At 39.6% G+C, this 8,651-nt stretch overlaps 2 long non-coding RNA genes across 2 annotated transcripts in view; one reads left to right on the top strand and one right to left on the bottom strand.

Annotated features, from left to right (window-relative positions):
• Window positions 1-1,773: 1,773 nt before the first annotated feature.
• The window catches only part of LOC148189609 (uncharacterized), a 73,236-nt gene continuing 66,358 nt past the window's right edge, over window positions 1,774-8,651 (bottom strand). The window contains exon 3 of the long non-coding RNA XR_015776554.1: window positions 1,774-1,908. This is a non-coding gene — a long non-coding RNA (uncharacterized LOC148189609). The remainder of the gene's footprint in view (window positions 1,909-8,651) is intronic.
• LOC148189610 (uncharacterized) overlaps window positions 3,086-8,651 on the top strand; it is a 43,484-nt gene continuing 37,918 nt past the window's right edge. Inside the window, exon 1 of the long non-coding RNA XR_015776555.1 lies at window positions 3,086-3,148. This is a non-coding gene — a long non-coding RNA (uncharacterized LOC148189610). The remainder of the gene's footprint in view (window positions 3,149-8,651) is intronic.

Below are 8,651 nucleotides of genomic sequence, written 5' to 3'. Positions count from 1 at the left end.
CACACTCTGTCTGATGATCCAACCTTAACACCTCGGACCCCCGCCAGCCAGTTCACAAATGGAGTTTTTACTGGTAATCGACTCCATTTGGGCACCTCGGGGCTCCTGTGGCGCTACTTTTCAGTTTGATTCATTGCCGTCCCCCCTTTTTATTGTATATTTTTTTTACCTCTTCCTCCCCGCTCTCTGCCTACCACCTAACTAAAACCTTGTTGGTCAAATTAAAAACAGTTTAGCCCGCTGCACTGGCTTGCATCACGAGCTCATAAACACAAAGTGCTTTGGTCATGTAGGACAGACGCCCTGTGATTATCTCTGCTCCTCTAACTCGCAAATCAAACACGGGTTCAGCTGCAGCCCCGATATGATAGCAGCGTTTTGTTAAGGACGGTGAAAACGAGAAGCCTGGCGATCTGACGGCGGCTCAGTTCGATCAGGAGCATCTCAGCACATGGAGAGCAGATCTGCGGTGCTGCGAGGGATTTTGATTCGAACAGAAAGACGATGAAACACACTTTGACACGACCAAAACTGTGGCGACAGATGGAAATGTGTTCATGTGTGAGATTTAGGAGTAACTCTTTTTGGCACTAACCTTTCAGTGGTTTCTAAAGTGCCACCTGGTTACTGTGAGATTAAATTGAAGTGAACAGATCCATAATTCGGGGTCTGGGACATCAAAAGGAAATCGACATAATAAGGCTTAATTGCTAACTTTCTGATGGCTAATGACCCCAAAATTGACTGTCGGGTTGGATTAGACAGCGCGGTGCCTCACACTAACCTACCAGAGCTGAAGGGAAATAAGCTACTGAATTTTGTTTTCAAAGGGAGGTTTTGGAGAAATCTGGAGATGCCAGCAGAAGAATGGTGATGGAGAAACAGCAGACAGAGAGAGACAGGCCTTCTCTTTAGTCTCCTCTCCCACAGAGGATAAAGTTTCTTGGCTGTGACTGATGGACAATAACAAGGAAGCCCTCCCCACGCACAACCCGTCCATAAGTCATAGTTATGTGTTGTCATCGCGGCGCTCTTTGTGTTCTCGTGACGTCTGAAATCCTGTTTTTTTGACTTCAAATGAAATAGAAAAACCACATGCACTTCAATTTCAGAGTCCTCGATTCTCAACATGTATAGTTAGATTTTAAAAAAAAAAATAGTCTTATTTTTAGCTTTGCCAGCAGCACGGCTCTCGGATTGGCAATGTCAGTCATCACACACGTCCAGCCGAAAACTCAAACACTGTGAAAGAATTGCCATGAAATTTTGTACAAACGTTCATTGTTTCAAGATGATGAGCGTCAGTGACTGTGGTGATCCTCTGACCTCTGAAAAGGAAAGTAAATAAATCATAAAACTTAATTTATGTTGACTTTATATCGAAGTGTTAGGTTAACTTTAAATTTAGTTGTATTTACATAATTTTGTGAAGTTGCAGCAACTTAAAAACGACATGTGAGTTTACCTGTTCTCTCTAAGTGTTAGCAACTTCAGTAAAGCAAGTTAGTCTGACTTAATTTGATCATCACAAAGAGATGAAGTTAGGAGATCTGCGAGTTCTGTTTTTTATAACATGTTTAAGAAAACACAAATATGCAGATACAAAGCACAGTAAATTTGGTTTACTGAAGGAGCTCAAACTTATCTCTAAACTTATCATTTTTAAGTTCCAACAACTTAACAAAACTAAGCAAATATAACAAAATTTTAAGTAAACTTAACAATTAGATATGGAGTAAACATAAATCAAGATTAAAAGTTCTCTTTACTTGCATTTTTCATTCTGTTTAAACCTGATATTTGTGCAGAGGTTGTGTCCTCGCTGCGACGACCTCGGGTTTGACTGATCTGCGGCCCTTTGCAGCACGTCATCCCCTCTCTCCATCTTTTACACTACAGCTGTCTTCTCTGTAGAAAAAACAAAAAAAAACTGCTTTTTCACACAAGGTGAAAATATGGGCAACTTGACGATTACTGGACATTACTAGAGCAATTACATAAAACAGAAAATAAAATAATTGTATTTAATACATTTTATTCCCTTTTGCAGGAACAATTTGACATCACCTTTGGAACATATCATCATGCACGTTTCCCTTTGTGGTCCTGCCATTTCATTGTTATAAAGGCCCAAACGCTGGGCCTGCTGCGATGGATCACACCAGTAAACAGGTTAGGTAGCTACATCAGATTATGCTACAGCAGCTTGATAGGGCCGTCAAGCAGCAGCCGAACAGCACTATGAATTAAATATATTTATTAAAAGACTAACTCATTTACTCAGAAGACTCACTACTCAAATTCAGGATTTTGTTTAGGGTTTGTTTTAGGATGACGACATTGTAGAATATGACTTCAGACATTCAAAGCTTCATTTAAAAACCTCAATAGATTCTTCTACAGTAAAAAAAACAGTACAGCCCCAGAAGTATCATTGCAAGAGGCTAATTTTTCAGGATTTTTTTTTTTTTTAAGTTTTCTGAACATGTTAGGTTCATAATGGGGCCATTGACCAGCTTGAGCTCACCTCACACTCCCACTGACACCTGCAACACCCTGCAAATTGGCAGGCGGCAGTGGTTTAATATACTGAGCTCTGAAGTGACCATAAATCTCCTGCAAGCCGACTAATAGCAGCCTGGAGGCCACTGAAGAGACAAGGCCTCTCCTGATACACAGCCCACAGAAATAATATCTTTACTCATTGTGTATCCTGCATTTTGAAGTAAAAAAAAAAAACAAGCAAACTGATGAAATACCATAAATACTTTTGATAAAACGTTTTTTGATTTTGTCTTTTGGATGATGGAAAATGCAGCGCAAAAATCCAAGACCTGACATGATATACAGAAGCAATTTAGCAAAGGTCAAACAGTTCCACACAGAAATATCCTGTATTCAGCGATATATTTTCTTGCCCGTAAAAAAAGGGACTATTGGTAACCACAGAGTGAAACTGTGTAACTCTAGATGACCTTGCAGTCACATGGTCGGCAGCACCGACGTGTTAATGAAAGTGACATGTTCCCAGCTCAACCTGAAACCTGAAGCTTAAACAAATACATACAAATCACTGCGGCGATGTGTCCAACAGTGCCGGGTCTGAAAGACAACATGGAATAAAGCAGTCCTCCCCCCGTCCTTACAGGTAAATACACCTGTATATTTATAATTTTATGCAAACATTATATAAATATTGTCACAAAGTCGCTGACATAAAGTTGGAGCGCGCTGACTGCTGGTGCCTGCAGAAGTTTAGAGCGATACACAAAGAGCTCTCTGTGGAGCATGTAAGCATTCACACATGCTCGACACTATGCACACACACACACACACACGCACGCACACACACATGCACACACTCACGCACTCACACTGTGTTGGAATCTCGCTGCCATTAAGCCACGTTTACAATTTGCCCAGCAGATATGGCGACAACGTTTTCATGATGTAAATATTCGACTTCTGATTTGTCCTCTAAATGTTTAAATATCTCTCGATTCATCTCATGTTTCCCAGGTGGATTTATTTTGATTATTTTTAAAGAATAGTGTGGCTGCGTCAGGGGTCAGGAGTGCGGTGGCGAACATGCCATTTTTCCAAACACAAGCTGAGTGTGTGTGTGTTAGGGCCCATGTGCTAGTGATTTCAGCGCTCTCCTCTGTGTACGCTGGGCTGACAGGGGCCGAGGTCTGGGCGGCCCGGTGCCGGCACCACCACTGTCAACAAGGACCGCCAAAGCAGCTGATAGAAAGAAGGTGTGCTGGTTGCTGATTGGTTGTTGTCCTTACAGAGGTGATACACAGCGAGTCATGCTCTGCACAGATTCTGAAAAGGTTGCAGTCTTTTTGGAGACTTAGTTAAAATTTTTAGGGCTGTACCGAACTCAGAATTATGCTAGTTAAATCGGATTTGGCTGTTCAATATGAAGCTCTGATTCATCTTGTTTTCCACACAAATTTTTAAGGTTTAAATGGGCTCCGTGGGATGTTCAGTGTGACAGCCGCATCCACGCCACATGTAAACAAGATAACGGTGCTGATGATGGATCACAAATGCGCAGCAACATTTTTTGTCGTTTCTGTCGTTTATGTCCACGCTAAGACGGACTGTCGCACATGTCTGCTTTGGAGCGGGCTGTCTGACATGTCTGCGCTGCGTTTTCGTGTTGGCCGGTGTAGTTTGCTGTCCAAAGGCGATAAAGTGCCAAAAAAACACAGATTTTTTTTATGTGAGACGGCTTAATTCGGTGGTTTTATTGGCTTAAATCACTGGGTGTGTTTACTTTGGAGAGGAAGAGACTGCTGTGGATATTTTGGCTCCCAATAAACACCTCCTGAACATCTGGATCTTAAATCCAGTGTCTGGTCTGCAACATGCCAAAAAAAAAAAAGTATTGGAAAAGCAATGAAACTGCTTTATTTAGTGTTTTTACTGTTTTGAATCACCTGATCTATTTGCTTTAGTGAAGAAGAGACCTCTGCGGATAAATTGGCTCCCTGTAAAAACTTATGGCACAATGAACACTGATTGAATTCTAACCAGGAGAAGTATCAGCTGATGCAATCAGCAAAACTCAACGTGAAATGTTGCTAAACCCCCAAAGTCTTACGCAACACAGGAACTTTAAATTTTAAAATGAATTGTCAATCCATTCCTTAAAGATTTAAAATGGACTGACAATCAAACCCTCTAAAATCTGGGCTTGATGTCTTTCAAAAATGCAAAAAGCAATGAGCAATTTCAGAAGTAATTACCCAGTAATTAGCAAGAAATTAAGAAAAAGTACAAGAAAATTACCTGAAATTGAAGAAAAAAACAACAAACAAATAAAAACAAAAATGAAAAAAATAAAAATAAATCATAGAAATGACCTAAAAAAACTGAACTGCCTAAAAATGATGATAATTCTGTAAAATAATTTTAAAAATCTAAAATAACAGCACAGGAATCATAAGAAAAGAGACGTCTATCCTGGTTTCAAAGGGTTAAACGTGCTATAATTTTGCTTATACAGCACTGAATGCACCATGTCTACATGTGTCGTAGCTCCATGCAATGAGATGATTCAGTTTTCCTAAATAAACCAGTGTGAGCAGGTGCAGACTCCCTCTTGGACCTCTGCAGTCCAGGATGTTGCTGTCTGTCTGGAGGCGTCTCTGCTGTTTGTCTGGCTCGTCCAGACAGAATCCACATAAGACCTGTTGTGGCCCATTTGTCTCCTAACGAATCAGTTTCAGGCGGATTCTTCTGGGGTTATGTAAGTCTCTGGGTGTGAGGGAAACGAGACTGGAAACTTCTTGAAATCCCAGTGGACGTGCACGGAGTCATCTGATTAGTGAACGACACGCTGTCGGTCTGGGGAATGTTATGACAGGATCCACATCCTCTTTAGCGCTAAGCAGATGTTCCGAATTATACTATGAGCGGTATTAATCTTTTCTCTGAGAAGGGAAAGGAAAGGTGTGAACAGCAACTTCCACTAAAACGCTGGATTTATTATGATAGCGAGAACGATTCATTTTCTAATAGCTGTTCATGGTCAGAGCTCTGACATTTACCCTCCACACACGTACACCTGTTTTATTGCTCTAATGTTAAACTGAATGACATCACACAGTTTACAGTGGGGGTGTGCCCCGTCATATCATTCACAAACATTCAACGTTTTAAAGGGAAATACACAAAAATATAATTTTTTCATAAGATAAGAAACATTTATATTGCGATATTAGCAATATTCTGACTTGTTGACGTGCTGTTTTGCACTGCTGCAACAAGCATGACTGAAAGTGAAACTGCTTCCAGCTCCCGAATAGAAGACTTAAAGGGATACTTCACCAAGTTTCAACCAACTATGTATGATAATTACTAATTTTAAGGAACATTATTTATTCTAATATCGCTTTTAGTGTAATTACGACGCACTTAAACGCACTTTCGTGATGCACTTTAAATTGTATCCACAATATCATATTAACATCATTGTGCTGGTCAAGACCCAAGAATTTTGCTCTTTTTTATTTTTAATATGATATAAGATGCAACAATAAAGTGAATCTAAACCTGAAAACGATGTGGGCAGTATGTGTGGATGAATTATGGTAAAATCCCTTCTCTCTAACCAGAGCCGAGATACCCCTCCTCCCCCGGTGAAACTCTGCTGGATGACATAAACTGATGCAAAACATGATAAGTGCCAGAGTTTTCGGTTCTCCGGCTGTTGTTTTAAGTATTGGCTGGACTCCAGCATTTTCGTATTGCCTGCTACCCATGCCGCCGCCGCAGACACCAAAAGCATACAAGTGCATCAAAAAACAGACCCGCTCCTCTGTCTGTGCTGCGTGGATACAAACAGAGATAATGTTACTGCACTGCTTATTTCTCGCCTAAAATGTTCTTACAGACACATTTTAGTGCCCTGTTTAGCTGTAATAGCAAGAGTTTATGAGAAGGAAGTGGGTATAGTACTGCTTCCTGCAAACTGAGGCCTAAAAAGCAGAGATCAAACAGTAAAACTATGAAAATAAAAACAAAGACTCTGCTACTGCGTTGCGTATTCCTCGCCTCAAACACGTTCAGAAACGTGTTTTAGCTCACTGTTTCACTGTAATATGAGAGCTTTTCTTGCCAGCCACTCGCCATTGTTTCACGTGTACAAGTTCCCATTACGTCACCGACCAGCGGGAGTGTTTATTGGTCCACAGCAGCCCAGTGCATTCTGGTACCTGTAGGTTTTGTACCTCTTGAGTAAAAGTGTCCTTTTTCTCAGTTTTCTCTGGAAATGGAGCACCAATTTAAAATGCATTCGTGTCTTTCTACTGCAAAAACATTCTGGTTTCATTAAAGTGCCATCATTTCAGGAGTGTAAGGCTTTTTTAAAGTAAAAAGGGGAGAATATTCAGTAGTGTAGAGTCAGTGGTGTCATTAGACCTGGATGTGCCAAATATTTTATGATCAGCACCAAACTTCACTTCACTTCAGACACTTTTAGCGACTTTCTGTCATCAGCTCCTCTGGCAACAGCACAGCACATGATTTCATGGTCAGAATGACAATAAAATATCCTCAATCCTTGATTTTTTTCAGATTTTTCTAAAAAAGAGGGAAATTACCCATTGATCTATTTATTTTCAATTTTTTTATTTTTATTTATTTTAAATCTATAGCTATATAGATATTTATTTATATATTCCCAGTGTATAAAGAGCCCATTTTAAGTGTTTGGCAGCTGTTTAAATGTGTAATTTGTGGTTAATTTTATTCCATTGTACTGTTTATATTTTATTCAGAATCTGAAACTTACTTGGAGTTACCATTGTTTACAAACTGAGGAAAAGAGAGATCAATTTTATTCCTTTTTTTTTCTGAATATTTGAAGGCAAATTGTTCCGTTCATGCTGACATTTAAAACAATGACACTTATGTTTTTGCTAATGTATGTTATTTAAATTAACAATATCACAATATATCCTTTTTTTAGTATTTTGTCATATTGTCAGGTATATATTTATTGCAAAAATACCCTGAAATGCGCTGATGATTTTTTCAGGCCACATCACCCACCCTCATTCATATAACTGTGTGACCTGTTGGATGATTTCTCTAAAATGATCCAGAGGGGGGCAGTGTCTCAAAAGGCATTCGAATTTACAACATCAACAACTTGTAATATGTGTTATTGCTGTCTGACATGTGTTTAAATCTTGTACAGAATTTATCACAAAATTAATGCATTTTTAGAAAAAAAAGTGGTTTTAACTCTTTGAAAGCCTACTTAAGATAACAGACACTCTGGACTAAAATAAATTTACACTAAAAGGTGCAAACAGATTGTTTCCTAGCAATATTTGCAGCTAACTGAATAAACTATGAAGTGTCTCTGATGTTCTAGTCTCCAAAATATAACCTTAAACCGTCACTTTAACAAATTGCTTTTTTAACACAGCCTGTCTTATTCTATTACTGAGCAAACACTGACCGTGCGGCTCCTAATTTTTGACGCCTAAGAGGAAATTTGAGCTCTGAATCATTCAGTCCTTATTTATGAGGCTCGAGGAAAGACTTTTTTTGTTCAGTTTTTCATTTTAATGACACTGGCAACAGGAGAAGGCCCAAAGAGGCCTGACCTCATCACGGTTAGCAGCTCCCGTGTTCGTGTGGCTCACATTTGCTGTTTTATTGTCTGCCTGTTCTTGGATTTTTGGCCAAACTCGCCCGCACTCACACAAGTGTTCTGAGATCATTTTTGGATGTTGGAGTAACAATCCTCTCGAGCGGCGTGATGAGAGTGTACTTGGGAGTTTGTTTTCACATAAACTGAATTTCAGGGTTTCTAGGGTTCTTGTTTAGAGCTGATTGTGGCTCCAACACTTGAAACCAAAGAAGGTCACCCTGCTTTTATTTGATCATCACTGCAGGTGGTTGTAGTTGTGTTTTGAGGCCTGGTGAAATACCTCAACAGTCTCCAGTAGATGGTAGTAGTGGGTAACGCTAAACGAGGTTTCAGCACTGCAGAGGGTATTTAGATCAGTTTATTCATTAATCAGTGTAACATTTAATTCAAATACTTTAGCTTTTTACAGGACACACTGATGTTTTGATACATTAAGGGACATATTTTGGTGAAACTTGTTCCTCCAGGCACAAAA

The sequence above is a fragment of the Plectropomus leopardus genome, chromosome 5 (assembly GCF_026936395.1).
Source record: "Plectropomus leopardus strain MGB_pleo_1.0 chromosome 5, ASM2693639v1, whole genome shotgun sequence".
In the NCBI taxonomy this organism is placed as follows: domain Eukaryota; kingdom Metazoa; phylum Chordata; class Actinopteri; order Perciformes; family Serranidae; genus Plectropomus; species Plectropomus leopardus.
The sequence above is the reverse complement of the archived record's forward strand: the minus strand, read 5'-3'. Positions and strand labels throughout refer to the sequence as shown.